General features: G+C 48.4%; 1 protein-coding gene and 1 long non-coding RNA gene across 2 annotated transcripts in view; one reads left to right on the top strand and one right to left on the bottom strand.

Moving 5' to 3' along the window:
• LOC309635739 overlaps positions 1-17,866 on the top strand; it is a 191,839-nt gene that overhangs the window by 37,117 nt on the left and 136,856 nt on the right. The gene's annotated exons all lie outside the window — the stretch shown is intronic.
• The window catches only part of LOC309635733 (protein FAM241B), a 244,650-nt gene that overhangs the window by 199,617 nt on the left and 27,167 nt on the right, over positions 1-17,866 (bottom strand). Inside the window, exons 2-3 of the mRNA XM_082407331.1 lie at positions 7,900-8,086; positions 7,451-7,514 (exon numbers count right to left, since the gene is read on the bottom strand). The gene's annotated coding sequence lies outside the window, so the exon portion shown is untranslated. The remainder of the gene's footprint in view (positions 1-7,450; positions 7,515-7,899; positions 8,087-17,866) is intronic.

Genomic DNA, 17,866 nt, shown 5'->3' with positions numbered 1-17,866 from the left:
GTTCAATCCCTTGGTCTTCTGCGCCGCGCCAACTGCAACCCTCTGCCGCTGCCCGCGCGAGTGGGCACTGCAGGCTCCGCGCGTTTTAGGCCCTCTCCCTGTGGCCACCCCAAAATCTCGTGCAGAAAAGACGAGAATGATAGCACTACACAGCAGGTGACACCCACTGTCTCCGCCACCCTACCCCCACTGAAGTCTGTCTGCCAGTCTGTCTCTTACCACTCCTCCCCCAATGCGGCTTAATCCAATATTTGGTTTCTCAGCACTTGCTCCTGTTGCCCAGCGTGTCTTCTTCAAAGATGCCGCTGACCTCCTCTAGTCCCTATCAAGCCCCGGGGTTTGGGCCTCTCTACTCTGCCTTAATCCACGAAGGCGATCCTCTGCCTTCTCCTTGTGCAATTTCCCGGAGCCATTGCCTTCCCAGGGGCGGGAGACGAGGCTATGAACAGGGAAAGCGCCAGCTCGGCTGGGGGAGTGCCTCCACCACCACCCTGCAAACTGAAGCACCCTTGTCTTTAAAAAAAAAAAAAAAAATCAGTTTGTAAATTATCTGATATCTTTTGAAATGAATTTTTGTCTGGTAAATTATATGGCCCCTCCCCTGTTTTACACGTTTGTATTTATTGATGAGATTTCACAGTGGGAAAAGTTTTTATTTTGTACATAAGATGATTTAGGGACTGGTGAATGAGATTTTGAACCAATAAAAAAGGACTCTCGAGAAGCCTGAGCAAGGTAACTTGACGGTGCAGAGGGGAGGGCCCAGCCTCTGCGGCTGGGGTTGGGGGAGGAGGGGCCTGTCCAAGGAGAGGGATGAGAGTTTTTCTGGGGATCTGGGGCCCCTCCTGAGGCCTGGTCTGAGAAACTGTGGCGCTAGGCTGGAGGCCAGGCAGACTGCATTCTCAGGGCAAGTCAGCTATACACACTTGGAAAGGAAGAGCTGAAAGGCTCTTAAAAATCACTGGCGCAGCCCCCTTGTTTTATTTATGGGGCAGCAACTTGTCTTATTCCAAACAGCGGTTTAGGAGAAAGACAAGCCTCCAACTAGGGTTACTCACTGGTGGTGCTGGCCCTTTCCCCTACGCCACTAGCCTGGATTTAGAGTGACTGTTGCATTTGGGGAAGGGAGGGAGTAATAACCCTGCAGCAGGGTCAGAACCCTCAGAAATGCTGGTAGGCTGGGCATCCCAGGAATTTTCCCAAAGTGCTTAGAGCCCAAGCACATCTTCTGAGTTCATTTTACGCTGCCGGTGCTGAGGCTGTGGCCTTAGACTCATGGACCTGAGCAGCAGGGAATAGAGAAAGGTCCAGCTTTCTCTACTTTTTCTGGAGGGTCCGGCTGCAGTCTCTGACACCTCCCAACACCCAGCAAACTTGACTGAATAAACTATTATTCCTTTCAAGGAACTATTCAAGGTTTCCAGCCCCATGTTCTCTATTACTTCCAAGGTAGAGTAGGGCTGATGCACAGTGACACTGACATGCCCCCAGAGCACTGCTGGAGCAGCACTACATTAGCTTCCAAGACCCCTAGGACCTCTGGGAAGCAGGTTTGAGCTCTAAGAACCCAGAGAGTCTGCCTGACTCTCAGGAACAGGAAAATGGAGGGTGGGCACACTACCCTACGAGTTGAACCCCAGAGACCTCCTTGGATTGGCCCGGGGTGCCAGGGGAAGAAGCGGGCCAACCCCAGTGGGGAGTGCATGGCACAGTCAGGGGCTGGGAAAGGTTGGGTAGGTTGCTTTCCAGTGTTAGAGTGCAAAGGTGGTGGCTTTGCAGGGGTTAATGCCTCTTGTGTCTGTCTCTTATGCCCTCCCTGCTTCAAATTGAGCTTTTCCTTTCTCCTCTATTCCTAGGTCCCTAAAGGTAGCTCAGAGGAGATATGTCTTAGTTATCAGGGGCTGGATTTGGGGGGCGGGAAGGGGGACGCTGCAAACGAATGAATGAGGCTGTTGTTTTATTTCATGGCTTTAATCTGGAAGGAAAAGATTAATGGGTTATTGGTGACTCCTGCAGCAGCCAATTTTCCACCTGGGGCACCGCCCTGGGGCAGGTGTCGGGCAGCTCCAAGTTGCACAGACCAAGCCAGGGTCTGCTAATTACTGGGCATTGGGGGGAGGGGTGGACAGACATAAAAATCAAGAAGGTCCATCTCTGTCCTCCTAGGACAATAGCAAGTATATAGACAAAATCATTCAAGGTTAAAAATCATTAGTGCTGAGTGGAGGTAGGAGCCACAGAAGGGACAGTGGGACTGTTATCTGCAGCCAGATTGGGAAGCTTGCCAGAGAAGGTGGCATTCTGAGCCAGGACTAAAGGTTTGGAGAGGAAGTCCTCAAGCAGGAAGATCATTCTTCCTGTGAAAGGCTGTGGGAAGTAGTGTTCAAATAGGCAGGGAACTCCTTTGGTGTGAACGACTTCCAGAAGCAGAAAAAGTGTTGACCCTGTGTTCCAGGTGGAGACACCCACTGCCCAGTCCCTCTCCTGCTTGTGAGGACGCTCATTAAGGAGCTATTAGTCACCCAACACACGCAGACTGGTCCTTCACCCCACAAATTAAAAAAAAAAAAAAGTACTATTTAACCAACTCGAATGCTGGGCTGCCACCTTGGGTTGGGGTGGATTTGATCCCCCAGAGCTGTCAGCTCTAGTCTCCAAGTCAGGAGGAGGTGGAGGAAGGTTTAGGGCTCCTTGCCCAGGATGAGTTCCATCAAGGCACATGGAATCGTATTGAGATGGGAAACCTCATCCACGCCTCTTTCCAAAGAGCCCCTCATCAAGAAAGGTGAGGAAACATTTCTGGGTGGTGCCTACAACTAGCCCAGTGGCATCACCACCACGCCCCCCCCACCCACCCATCCTCGGGTATTTTGCGTTTGGCGGCTTTTACAATTGGTCAGGCTGCTCTGGGTCTCAGCTGGAAGCCCACCCACTACACCTCGGCTAGAGTGGCTGCAGGGCCTCCCGTGGTCTGAGGTCGTCGCCTGCGCCCCAGCTCCCCAAAACCTAGACAGGGTCCCAAGCGGGGCCAGGAAAGACGCTCCGGTCGAAGGACTCTTCCCCCTCTTGTGCCTTTGTCTGAGCCCTGGCTTCCAGAAAAACAGCACATGAATCTTGCGGCCACCCCATCCCACCCCGTCCGCACAAACAAGCAGGTAGATTTATGGTGTCCTGCCCCCATCCCACCCCATCCCCAAGCCGGCCGCAGTCGGAGGACAAAGCGTCCCAGGGCTATTGGAATGCTAATGTCTGGGAGCCTGGCCGCAGGGTTGGCACAAAGGCAGGCGGGGCCGGGGGCGCACGCAACCCCACAGGCGCCCTCTGCCCCTCCTCTCACCCAAGGGCCACTCTGCCCGGCTGTGTGACCTTGGACGAGTCTCTGAGCCTCAGCTAATTCACATGAGAAGCTGGAGAGAGTCCCTAATACCCTTTCACTGGATTTCTGGGTGCTTAAGAGAAGGCCTTGCTTGTGATGTACGGAATTATAGGCCCCTGCGACCACGGAAAAGAGACAGTGGGAAAGAGCCTTTAGACCCAGGGGAACAGTGTGTGTACAGTGTGTGTGTGGGCAGGAGGGAGAGGAGATTCGGCTGAGAATGTGGTGCAGAACAAATGCTGAGTGTATTATAATTATATTTTACATATATGTAATTAAGATTCTCTGTCACGTTTCTTTTCCCTCTCCTCCCCTTTTAAATATCTGCAGACTGTGCTCAAGAAGGAGTGGGGGGCGGCAGGGACACCTACTCAACTTACTTGCCTGCTCCACCATCAAAGGGCCAAGAGCACAGACTGTGGGAGACTTGGGGCTGGACACTTCTTATCTCAGGTCCCCTCCTACAGCCGGTGAGGGGGGCAAGGCAGGATGGTGATACCCATGGAAATAGAGACCCAAAGTCTTGGAAGTAGGTGACTTGCCCAAGGCCCTCAATCACTCGGTGAGTTATTGGAGCAAGTTAAAAGTGTGACCCTGGCTCTAGGCTAGTAGTTTAGAGCTCTCTCCCTCGGTGCCAACTCAGTCTCTAGGTGTTTACGTTCTGACTTGAGCTGTGTCCTCTGGATCTTGTAAGACCAAGAGGCTCCCTTGCGCTTTGGCCGCTCTCCGGAACCCTAGCGAGATTCACAGGCTGCCGTGTGCCCCCTCTGCTTCTGCGATCCGAGGACCAAAGCGGTGGGAGAGAGCGTCGGCCTGGCTAACACGGTCGGGCACCGAGGTCCTGAAAAGCGGCGGCGTACCCCTGACCATGGTGCTGAAATGACTGCGTCGGTTCAGAGGAGAGACACTCCTGGGAACTTGGCGTTCTCAGTAAGGAAAACCACCTATCAACCGCCTCTGCCCACCTTTCCAGTCCTGAGTCCCTAGGGAGCCCCCTGTGGATATGTAGACCCAGAAGGCTGTCGGTTTCCTTGATATGGTGGTGAAAGCACAGACTCTGTTGCTAATAACTGACTGTGTGACCCCAGAAAGGCCCTTTTCTCAGCTAGGACAAAAAAAAAAATCCCTTATAAATGATGGAGTTAGAATTGAGTTAGTTACCAGCTGAGGAATTTCTGACAGCATATGAGAGGTCTGAGGTGGAACAATATTGGAAGTTTAGGATGCAGCAGCCCTAACTGGAAAACTGGTTTGGAACTTTGCCCTCGATAATTTTTGAAGACAATCTAGGATAAGCAAGAGCAAAGTGCCATTGTTTGCCTTTGATTGGGGGGTGGGAAGGGGGCATTCTCCATACATATTCTTTTCTAACTTTGCACCTTCCTTATATAATAGTTTGTATTTTGGTTATTTGCTGCCCTGGATACTTCAGGAAGAATGAATTAAATACTCAGGGTGAGTGAGTTCAGTCTAAGATCTGAAGTTTTCAGCTATGAAAACAGGAAAAATATACAACATTTTAACTTGACTGTGGATGATGATGGTTGCATGTTTCTAATTTGTATGTGTTTCCATCTTTGTGACAAGATGCTTTAATAAATCTCTTAAATATTAAAAGGGGGGGTCTCATTCTTTGGGTTAAAATGAAGTTTTAGTTATTACAAGAACAAAGACAAAAGGAAGTCCTCCAAACACATACATAAATAGCAGAGTGGTTAAGAACAGTTACTTCAGAATCACACAGACATTAGTTCAAAGCCTGGTACTGCCACTAACTAGTGGTTTTCAATTATAACCCTTTGCCTCCCTAAGGCCCCTTTTCCTCACCTGTAGGGTTGGGACAATAAGTAGTAGCCACTTAATTGGGCTGATTAAATGTGCTTGCTTTTAGTGCACATTAAGCTGCCATAAGTGGTAATTATTATTATTATTATTATTATTATTATTATTATTATTATTATTAACATCTTCATTTGTCTCAAATTCTTCTCATTCTCCCAGGATTTTTTGGGGTGGAGGAGGTTGCATTTGTATGAAATTGAATCTCCTGTGCAGTGCAAGCTGACACAAAGGCCAAGGGCCACCCACCCCTTCCCGGTGACCCTCCCCAGCTGTGATCTGCCCTTCCCATGCTCCAGGATTATACATCCAGATGTCACTTGGGCACCTCAAATGAGACATGTCCAAAATGGAATTACTCTCCCCTAACTCCAAACTAATGCTGCCTCTTGTTCCTGATCTCACTAACTAGCATCACCCAGTCATCCGTACTGGAAATCTAGGGTTCATCTTGATTCTTCTCTCTTACCACCCACAACCAATTAACCCTTAAGTCCTGCTGATTTGTCCTTCCCACTATTTCTTGAACCTGGCCTCTCCTTTACCTCCTTATGATGACTTCTCTAGTTCAGGCTCTCAACTTTCACATGGAGAGACTGCCCAACTGATTTCTCTACCTCTAATCTCAACACTTGTCCCTATACCCTCCATGCTGCAGCCACAGAAACATGCAAATATAACATTGTCACTCTCCTGTTTAAAATCTTCAAGTGGTTCCAGTCATCCCTGGGATGAAGTTCACGTTCCAATAGAGAAGGATGTTGTAAGGTGAGCTTTGATGTGATATGGATCTGGGTTCAATTCCCATCTGGTTCACTAATTATCAGTATGACTCATGAACAAGTTCCTTAGCCTTTCTCTCAATCTCTTCATCTGTAAAGCAGGGATAATAATATTACCTTATGGAGTTTAGATTAAATTAAACCCAGGCTGCTATAACAGACTCACCAATAATTCATTTTGAGGTGAGCATTCCATGTGAGTGGATAGCTCTGCTCTGGGACCTACATTCCTTCCATCTTCTTCCTCCCCCAGCTCCTAGGTCCCTGCCATCCACATGGTTGAGACTCATTGCCATGGGTCCCAGCCAGTGGGAAGGGGAAATAAGTCATGGAGGAGCCTCACCCACAGTCTTAAAGCTTAGACTCAGAAGTAGCATGTTTCACCTCTACTCACACTCTCCTGGGAGTACATGATCATATCCCCTCAGCCTAACTGGAAGAGGGGCTACGTGCCTAGGAAGAAGTGAAGAATGGGTTCTGGCAGGTAATGAGCAGTCTCCACCACAGGACGGTTGTCAGGATTACATTGGATTATATGTGCTAATATTTGTTTTTATCATCGCGAATCACTCATGCTTATGACCAGAGTCCTGCTGCAACAGCCTTTCTTTCATAATGCCTAGCTTGCCTTGGCATTTACCCTCAGAAATACTGACCTGCTTGAAGTCTTACCCTTAAACACAGTCAGTACCACTTCCATGCTTTTTTCCCACACTGCTCTCCCTGCCCAAACCCTCATTCCCCCCTCCCCAAATCTCCAACGTGGATATCACCTCTTCTCAGAATCTTTCTCTGAACTATTCCTCCCTCCTTGCTCCTGCTTCCATAATATCCTGTGCATAAGAATATCCTTGCACTGTCCAGGTAGCATTTGTGATTATCTGTTTGCTATTTGTGCCCTCCACTGGCAAAAGGAAGTGTCCTTCCTGTCTCCAGTGAGTACCCATTCTCAACCACATGCCACATGTTTTTAGAATGAATTAGAGTAAGTGAATTGACTGACTGAATGAAAGGTATTTCAATTATATATTTAGAAATTTCTATCGTTCCCCTGACTGGCTGCTATATAAAGGTCAATGAATATTTGTTGAATAAGTGAATGAATAAATTAATAAATTATACAGAGACCCATTACCCTTCCTGCATCATACCCTCCTCGGCACCAAAATAACCTGTCTTTGGCTGCCAGTGGGTTTATTTTAGAAGATGCCCCAACTGATTTGGCGAGACTGGGTTATCACAAGAGTATCATTGTTTCTGAGATCACCAGTAACAATTCCAATAGTCAGGTGTGGGTGATCCCTCCTAAGATAGTACAGTAGAGCATGAAGCTTGGCATCTATCTCAACTCCAGCCCTTCCTAATTCTATCACTTGAGCAAGTTACTTAGCCTCTCCAAGCCTCCATACATAAAAATTTCTCCAAATATCAAAATGAAGAAAACCACACCTACCTCATAGGGTTTTATGAGGATTCAGATGAGATGACAGATATGTCCATTCACTTCATGTGCCTGCCTGCAATTTGAAGCAGACCTCATTATAATTCCCACCCCATCTCCATCTTAACCCTACAGAAGACTAGCTAAGAAGGCAGAGACCAGGACTCACTTTCCCACATTAACCAGGGAGAGTTTATATGACTTGCCCAAGACTGTTAATTATGGAGACAAACTGATGCTCCTGCTATTCTAACATCATCACCAGCTATAGTATCTCTGTCCTACTAGTTATTTATTGCTGCATAACAAATTACAAAAAAACTCTATTACTTAAAACAAGAAACATTTATTTTGTGGGTCTTCTGTAGGTGAGGAATCCAGGCATAGCTTAGGTAGGCATCCCTGACTCAAAGTGTCCCATGAGGCTGCAGTCAGGGTGTCAGCTAAGAATGTAGTCTTACCTGTTGGATTCGCTGGGGACAGATCCACTTCCAAGCTCACTCATGTGGCTGTTAGCAGGACTCAATTCCTCGAGAGCCGTTGGACTGAGGGTCTCACTTCCTCAGTGGCTTTAGACCAGAAGCTTTCCTCAGTTCCTTGCCACATGGCCCTCTCCATAGGGCAGCTCACAACATGGAAACTGGCTTCCTTCAACGCAAACAAACAAGAGGTAGAGGGACACCCAAGACGGAAGCCACAGTCTTTTTGTAATCTCATCTCACAAGTGACATCTCATCCCTCTGCCACATTCTATTCACTAGAAATGCCTAAATCCAGCTCACAGCCAAGGTGAGCGGATTACACAAGGGCACGAATACCAGGAGGCATGGAGCATTGGGGTCCATCTTAGAGGCTGCTCATCACAGCGGCAGTAGCAGAATATTTGCTGCCTGCCTTCTACACCCTAGAGACAGACAAACACACATGTGCACGCACATGTGTGCACTCACACACATACACCTCCCTAGGACCAAATATATCAAAGTTCAAAAGAAGAAAGCCTAGGTGATTTGACTCCTGGGGCTAAAGCAGATGTCTCTCTGTCCCCCAGTGCTGGGTCTGTTTCCAAGAAGGGCCCAGGAGGGGCACCATTAAGTGAGCACTGGAGCCACCCCAGCTGATCTCTGACATCCGTTTACTGCTTTCACAGGCCTCCCAACCCCCACTCCCGGAGGCAGAGATTTAGGACGTCTGGAGCCTGGACACCGTACCCACTGAAGGGAAATTTACTGCCTCTAGAGAACCAGAGCCTGACTTGGGGTCTTGAATGCATCTTTTTCCCCTTTGCCTCTGCTTTATTAGGTTAATCATTGCTTGAATCGGTTGCCATGGTTTGGGCAAACCCATGGTGACTCTATAATGAAGCCTGAAAGACTTGGACCCCATTTATCATCCCCAGTGTTTGGGAGGCCCAGAGCCTCATTTGCCTCCCCCAGGGTCTGAGTGCCACCATTCTGCCTGGGGCCCCTATGCTCCTTTTGAACGAGGAATGAACATGTGGCGACTTGGAAGAGAAGAGGAGACCCACACAGGTGGAGTGAGCAGGGCATTGCACATTCCCCACCACACACACACACACACACACACACACACACACTTATATTTTTCAGTCTAGGAGTCCGGACACAGACCAAACACACAGGCAGCTCTGCCACAATTTTTCTTTCTGAAAAGTGAGAGGCAGAGAATGATGTTCAGTTAGAAGGGATCCAGGGCTGTCCTTAGAAACAGGGGAGCTTGTGTCTCAGCAGATCCAGATTCCACACCCCTTAATCCATGGGCACAAATTAAGCAGCGCTGCAGTCCTGCAATGAGGTGGAAACAAATGGGGCAAGGCCCAGTGGGAAAATGGAGGCATACAGAGGTTCAGCAACATGTTCAAAGTCACCTAGTGATGGTATAGCCAAGGTAGAACCCAGAACCAGTAAAATTTATTTTGAAAAAAATCACAAATAGAGGTGCATAATGAATTCTCATGTATCCATCACCCAAATTCCACAATTATCAACTCAGAGGCAATTGTTTTTCACCCACATACCTACCCACTTCCCCCAGCACTATCTCTGGATTATTTTGAAGCAAATCCAAGACATCATACAATTTCAACCACAAATCCTTCCCCAGTTTCAGGGGTTTTTTGGGTTTGTTTGTTTGTTTGATTTTTGCTCAACATAAATTGCATAATAGAGTGTAGCAGCTGAGAGCTGCTCTGAAGACAGACACTCTGGGTTCAAATCCCAGATCTGCCCCTTCCCAGCGGTGTGACCTTCAGCTAGTAACCTAATGTCTCTGAGCCTCAGTTTCCTCAACTATAAAAGGATACAATGATACCTCAGAGGGTAACTTTCAGAATTAAATGAAATTTTACAACACAAGTGCTCACCATCTGTGCCAGGGGCAGAGTAAATGGAGGCTTTTATTGTTTCCATTTTTGTTACCACTGTACCATCAGCAATGGCTGTAGTCCGGCAGGAAGTCAGCTCTTGGCCTCCAACATCCAGGTCTCTTGGTGCTGTCCCCTGGCATAGAGGCAAGTGGCTTGTCACTACTACTCCGTGCCTGGCACTGCACTGTGAGAACACAGACCTCAGCAGTGAGCTTGGCGTCAGGTGCTGACGGCCCCCAGCCTCTGCCTCTCACAACCCTGCTCAGCTCTGCACTATGGACCCCCAGATCAGCAAGACCAGGCCCCCCTTCTCTTCTCCTTGCATCTTTAGGCCTTCTGACCTCTTTCCTGCTGGTCCCACTTGTGAGCAGGTGTCAATATACCTGCCTTAAGGTTGCATGTATATGTGTGTGCATGCATGTGCCCATGCTTCTGTGTGTGCATGTACATGTGTGTCTGAGTGTGTGCTGTCCCTCTGTGTGAACTAGCATATTCTCATGCCTCCGTGTGCTCAGCCTTTGAGAGAGACCCCAGATGGAGTCTCCCAGATGGAGACTAAAACCTGCCCTCCTGCAGTTCACATTTGACTGACAGAGACCAGAGTCAAACTGGTCAAACAAAGGCATGACGGCACAAGCATGGTACTGAGACCTCCTGGAGGAGGTAGGGAGAAACTAAGGTCTGCCAAACACATAAGATTGGGAACAGAAGAGAGGGGCAGGCAGGGGGCTCCGTGGAAGCCGAGGGTGGGGGAAGGGAGCCAGCCTACCGAGGTTTGCTGTATAGAGGAGGCCCGGGTCCTAATAGCTGACCTCTCCAAAAAAGGTTATTCCAGGAAATCACCCACACCCCCAGGATCAAAGCTCCAAAGAGTTCTCTTGGGCTGAAAGGGCCCCCCATATTTCCCTTTTTCTGGATGGCAACTAATTTTTATTGAGTGTTTACTATGTCTAAGCACAGTTCTAGTGCTTTCTGTTAATCTATGAGATCAGAATTATTATTCCCATTTTACAAATGATGAACTTGAGGCTGAGAGCAATTAACATGTTACACGTTACCCAGTGAGAGGTGGAGTTGGATTGAACTCAGGCTCCTTTGCCCTGGAGCCAGTAGACCTAACCACGGCTACACTGTACCACTGCCATGCTCTACTTTTCCTCTTTTTAAGTTCTGGTTTTGGACATTTTCAAACATGCATAAACTAGAATAGAATCCTGTGTCCTCATGGACCATCACTCCACTTCCGCAACCATTAAGTCATGGTCAACCTTGTTTCATCTATTCACCCCGCCCCCGTCTGCCCCAATCCTGCACACACACTTCTATATTTATTTGTGTGGAATTTTTAAAAACACATCCCAGATATTGATCATCCCACTTGTAAAGACTTCAGTGTCCATTTCTAAATGATAGAACATTAAAAAAAAAAAGCCATTTTTTATACTTAATAAAATTAACAATTCTATAATATGATCTAATAGCTGGTCATATTCAAATGCTTCCAATCATCTTTTTTAAAATGTGCAAAGAACCTCCATCTTATAATCTCCTCTCTCCCAGCTGAGCAGGTGAGCCAGGCGGCCAGCTGGAGGCCAGGACCAAGGCCAAGACCAAGACCAGGCCAGCCTTGACTCCCTGGCTTAGTGGGACTGGCCTTGGGCAAGTCAGTTTCCTCCCTGCCCCACCAGTCTCACCCCAAAGTTTGGTGACCAATCATTCTGGTTTGCCCAGGACTTTCCCAGTTTTAGTACTACAAGTCCTGTCCCCAGCAAACCCCGATGGTTGGTTACCCTACAAGGAGCCAGAAACCTGTGTCCACCCCAGCCCTCCCTCCCCCTCCTAGCTCCAGTGTGGTGTCACCCACTGAGAGCAGGGGGAGCCTGCCACTGAATTTCAAGGGCCCTCGAAATAATAAATAATTTACCGAAACCTTTGAGGGGCCCAGGCGTGCCTGGCTCCAGGAAGAAGAAGGCCCAAGGCCCCCCCCCAGCCGCCAGCAGAGAATCAGGATCTTTTCACACCCAGGGGGCCAAATTCAGCAGTCTCCTCCCTCCTTCTTTTTCCCCTCTCCAGATCTAATGACAATCCAAAGAGTTCCTGATAGGGTTTTAAAAGATGCTCTTCATTCACTATCCACCAAGCATGAAAATCTAGCTCGTTTGTCTCCATTCTTTGCCCTAAAGGCCCGGCCGGCCTCGGGCCTGCAGCCTCAAACTTGTCACTCACTTTTCACTTCCTTTTGTTGGATTCGCCTTTATTTCATTCTTCTGTCTCCTCTGTGCACCCTCCTCTCCCCCTCCTCACTCCATCCCTGTCCTTCCCCTCCGCCCTCCCCCAGCACTCCCCAGTTCCTCCATCCACACAAAAAAAGCAACAGATCAGTCTGGGAATTTCTTTACAGTCCCCATGTCCCCTGCCCCCATCCCAGCCTCTCCTCATTGCTTTTAAAGAGTGGGAGCAAAAAGCTAGCAGCAACTGAAAAAGGACTCGGGATCCAGGAACAGAACTGCCTCTTGCTCTGGCTGGAAATGGACTCATGGACCCCTGAGTCCTGAACTTTGGCTTCACAGCTGTGGAAACTGAAGCCCTGAAAGGGGAAGAGACTGGCCCAAGGTCACATGCAGAGTTAGTGGCAGGTCCGGGTCCAGAGCTGAGTGTCCCAGTTTTGCAGCCTAGACTCGCTACGCAGAATTGAGGCTACCCCTCCATGCCCACGGCACTGAGTTTATTCTCCTTTTATGACTCAGCTGTCTGTCTAAGAGAGGGTCATAGCTCGAAGGCAGGGGCCATGTCCAGTTCATCGCAGTGTCCCTTGAATGCTTAGCATGTGGTAGGCATTCAGTGGTAATGTTTTTTTTTTTCAATTTTACATTTATTTATTTATTTATTTATGGCTGTGTTGGGTCGTTTCTGTGCGAGGGCTTTCTCCAGTTGTGGCAAGCGGGGGCCGCTCTTCATCGCGGTGCGCGGGCCTCTCACTATCGCGGCCTCTCTTGTTGCGGAGCACAGGCTCCAGACGCGCAGGCTCAGTAATTGTGGCTCACGGGCCCAGCCGCTCCGCAGCATGTGGGATCCTCCCAGACCAGGGCTCGAACCCGCGTCCCCTGCATTGGCAGGCAGATTCTCAACCACTGCGCCACCAGGGAAGCCCAGTGGTAATGTTTTTAATGAAACTGAACTGAATGAATGCAGGGGCCAGGCTGCCCTCTACTCTCTGGATCTCTTATCAGCCACCTTCTGGGCTGTGGTTTTGTTGCCAGGCCCAGGGTGTTCCCTTCCCTGGGCCCAGGGAGCAGGGAAGATACATAAGAAAGAGGTGTATGTTTAGCAGTCAGACCCCTTCCAGCCATTTCCCCGTCTAGGAACAGTCAACACTGGGGGAAAGGAGAGAGGTGTTCCCACCCTTCTCCAGGGGCAGGACAAATAGGTCGGAATCCTCAAAGCCTCAAGCAGGGAGGGAGGTGGCAACGGGCATCTCACCCATCTCACCGTGGCAGCATGAAACAGCAGGGAGTAAGAGAGAAGGAGGAGGGGAAAGAGAAGCAGGCAGGTTTACAGGGGCTCTGGCTCCACCGGTCCTCTGTGCATGCCACGCCCTGTGTGAGCTGTGTGAAAAGAGAGCCACACGGGCCTCAGCAGGAGGGGCCAGTCAGACTCACAAGCACAGCCCCAGCAGAGCAGAGCGAGGCTTCTCCTCTGTGACCTGGCCACACCTCCTCCTTGAGGTTCCACTCCTACAAACGGCACCACGCCGAGCCACCCACCTCCCAAGCTAGAAACCTGGGTGCCAGCCTCACCCTGGCTCTGTGGATTCTGCCTCTGCAATGTCCGTGGAGCCGCCCTGGCTCTCCTTCAACTCTTGGCTACACTACGGCAGAGGTCCCTACTGGGAGACTTCTTGTCCCCTCTCCCTCTGGTCCAGCCCACACGCCACAGCCTAATCTTCCCACTGCAGCTCCTGTCGCTCCTCCGCACACAGCTTTCCACGGAGGCGAGAGAGCCGCTTACCTCTCTGCTGTAGTGGACAAGAGCGCGGCTTAGGAGTTGGGCTGCCTGCACTTGGATGACAGATCTGCCACCTACAGCTTGGTGACCTTAGGCAAGCTCTTTAAGCCTCGATGTCAGTTGTGAAATAGGAATAATGATAGTGCCTCTCTCATAGGATCTACAGTATAATACAATATCCAACAAATATACACTATATACAATATAATAACATACAAAAGTAGGAGACTGCACGAGACCATCAGTGAAGGTTAGCCGTGGCTACTGTCATGATTATTGTCCTTCTGTACTTAAAAATTTCTTATCATGTCCATATATTACTTTAATTATTTTAAAAATTGACCCATCCTTTCTTGCTAACAGTATTATCAAATGCCTGAAAATGGTCAAACTTCCTGGCCCAGTAATTCCTCCTAGAGAAATCATCAGAAATTGCATAAGGGACTTCCCTGGTGGCACAGTGGTTAAGAATCCGCCTGCTAATGCAGGGGACACTGGTTCGAGCGCTGGCCCGGGAAGATCCCACATGCCATGGAGCAACTAAGCCCGCGTGCCACAAGTACTGAGCCTTAGCTCTAGAACCCACGAGCCACAACTACTAAGCCCGCATGACACAACTACTGAAGCCCACACACCTAGAGCCCGTGCTCCGCAACAAGAGAAGCCACCTTAGTGAGAAGTCCTCACACCACAACAAAGAGTAACCCCCACTCGCTGCAACTAGAGAAAGCCTGCGTGCAGCAATGATGACCCAATGCAGCCAAAATAATTAATCAATTAATTAATTATTTAAAAAAAGAAATTGCATGAAAATGTGTCAACAAAGGTATTCATAACACCATCTTTTATAATGGTAAAAAAACCGATGCAAAGGAAATGTTCTATCATGGAGAACAAATTATATTATTATATATTAGACAGATTATATTTTAAATTACACATTACATTTAAATATTAGATTATTAGATATGTGTCTAAAAAATCAGAAACAAAAGAAATGTTCAACCATAGAAGACAGATTAGATTATTATATATTCTAATATATATTAGATTATTATATATATTCAGCGGGGTTACTATGCCCCATTGAAAATTATGTTGTAAAATAATGCTTCTTAAAAGGGGAAATGTTTACAATATATTGCTAAGTGAGAAAAACTGGAGTTTAAGCAAGACGGCAGGGAAGGCAACTTGCAAACTACTCTACTACAAAATATCTAGAAACATGTGGCCTGGGGGGCCAGTTATCCAAGCTGAGTGGGATTGTGTGCAAAAGAAGAATACATGGGATCTAAGTTAGGAACTTTTCCTTTTGAGTGCATGAGCTTTGAGTCTTGGACTTGGTGCCATCAGGATGATGCCAGAGGAGATGGGAAGGAGGGAGGCCTCATCTAGTGGGGTGGGGGCAAAGACCCCATGGTACCAGCTGGGGGCTCTCAGAAGTACAGACATCAGGCCGAACACAAACTTACTGCTGTGGGCAGTGTCCAGCCTAAGGGCTCGTCAGAGGAGAGAGTTTCTAGAAGACTGAGGTGGCCCAACCCCGGTTGGGGGAGGAGTCCCATGAGGCCACCTGGAGGAGGTGGAGCTTTGAAGGAGGGAAGAACCTCAGGACAAAGAGGCAATGGCAGACAGTGAAATGAGCATGGAATGTGAGCCCACACACCTGGTTCAAACATCAGCTCTGTCACTCTTAACAACTGGTAGATATCCTTCCATATATATATTACACAGGAAAAATGATACTCTACTTTTGTCATACTATGCTTACTTCACTTAATATATTACAAATATCTTCCAATCTCAGTGAAATACAGATCTACCTTGTTATTTGAATTGCTATGTTAATTGTTTCCATTTTCTCATCTATAAAAAAGCTAGTATCTGACTTGCTATGTTCTCATGCTTAGGGGAGGTTTAAATGAGAAAACTTGTGGTACTGCAGAAGTGTACTTGTGGAGGGGTCTGTGTGTGGGTCATGGACATCTGCAGGTTGGATTTCATTAGCCATCCTGTCTAGGGGACTAACACTCCAAAGAACAGCGTGGGCCAGGGGAGGTGGGGCAGTGGTGGCAGGACAGAGTGGCCTTCCTGCAGCTCTCCATCCATCAGTGCTGACAAACCTGGCCCCCTGTGAGGGCTCCAGGCTCAGCTGCTGAGCAACGGCAGGTATAGAACGGGAGCCCCTCCCTGAGCCCTTGGCACCCTCCGCTTAGGTCAACAGACAGAGTGGGCTCTGTCGGCCAGGTTGGGACAGGGAAGATTAATGGAGCAGGTGCAGGCTGGGGAGGGACAATCACCTGGCTACAAGGTGCCTCCTGGAGATTGAACGCCCCACCCAGGCCAAGAACCAAACCTGATGTCATTCGGCCTGGCTCGTACTTGACCGGGGGTGAGCTGGAGCCAGCTCCGCTGCCCCTGCTACCCACCCCGTCCCCAATCCCACCTGGTCTCACCTGGCCTCATTCGGTCTCTAATGGGGGGGAGCCTGCAGAGACTCCTAGAGCCCAACCTGTGACACCCAGCTTTAAAATAAATGTTCTTCCTGCTTCTTCAATCTCCCAAGTAACCCACTGCAGAAAAGTGTAGATTAGCAAAATATTATAAATCACCCATTAATCTCACCACCTAGAGATAACTCTGTTAACATTTGGTAGATATTATATCTATCTTTATCTATCCACACACAGACATCTCACACGCACAAACACACACATACATATATGAAGAGAGAGAGACCACTCTCGTATACTTTTCTCACCATCTTTTTTTTACACTTAATACATTATGATGCCAATGAAGTAGAGATCTAACTCATCATTTTAATTGCTACATATATTCTAAGTATTCAGGTATAGTATCATAATATATTTAACCCCAAATCCCCTATTGGATATTTAAGTTCCGTCCAATTTTTGCCCTTTATAAATAACAGTTAGACGAACATTTTTACACATATATCTTTCAATTATTTCTTTAGGAAAACGTCCTAGAAGTGGAATTTTTAGGTCAGAGTATATGTACTTTTTAAGGCTTTTGATATATACTGCTAAAGGGTTATACCTGTGTTTATTGGAGCCTGTGGACTGTCCAACCGGCACTGGGGTGAGAGGCAGAGGTGGGAGGAGGGTGGCCTGTGGACAGAGGTTGGAAATAAGGCCAATCTAGCATGGACCCCACCCCCCAGGGGGGTTGTCACCCAGGCCTCCACCCAGGAAGAGAAGTTGTTGAGCAGGCAGGTAAGGAAGCCCGTGGGTTTGGGAGGTGAGTACTGGAAGCACCATAGAAGTCAGAGTAGAGAAGGAGAAAATCTACAGGGGAGATGACGTCAGAGGGGGTGACACTTCTGCCAGCCTTGAAAAGTGAGAAGGACGTAGTTGCTCAGCAGCAGTATTCCAGGTGGGGCAAAGGGCTGGGGAAGAAGTGCCCCACCTTTCTAGGGGAGGTGGGAGATAGAGGCAGCCAGAGCCTGCCCTCAGCCGTGGCAACCGTCCCCCACCATGTTAGTTGAGTCTTTGGGAGGGCAGAGCCTTGCCCCATGGCCAGACCTAAACTGACAACAAAGGCTGCCTCCCACACTTAGCTTTGTGACCTTGAGCAACCCACAGAACCACTCTGCCTCTCAGTGTTCCCATCTGCAAACGGGGATGATAGTTATATCACTCTCACACAACGGCCATGGGGACTGAGGGAGAGACAGAGGGTGGACCTTTGTAAATTGTGACTAGTCTAAGAGATTAATTTTTTTTTTTAATAGAAGCTGCTTTCTAGTTTTCTGTCCTAAAAGCTAAAGTATATCATATTTCCATGCTGTCATTTCTAGGCTATTTTGTCTGCCTACAGGACACAGAGCCCCAGTAGCTTAGCGGAGAACTCCCAGGAGCAGTTCCATGGCGCTCAAAGAAGGGAGAGAAAATGAATAATTACTGAGAGCCTACCAAGTGCTGCCACTCCACGTCCACACTCCTTCTGTCATTCATTGCATCTTTACAGCATCCCTGAGAAGTAGGAGTTATTATTTGCCCCAGTTGACAGGT

The sequence above is a fragment of the Balaenoptera borealis genome (assembly GCF_965194805.1).
Source record: "Balaenoptera borealis genome assembly, chromosome: 10".
In the NCBI taxonomy this organism is placed as follows: domain Eukaryota; kingdom Metazoa; phylum Chordata; class Mammalia; order Artiodactyla; family Balaenopteridae; genus Balaenoptera; species Balaenoptera borealis.
Note: the sequence above shows the minus strand (reverse complement) of the source record. Positions and strands in the feature narration are given on the sequence as shown.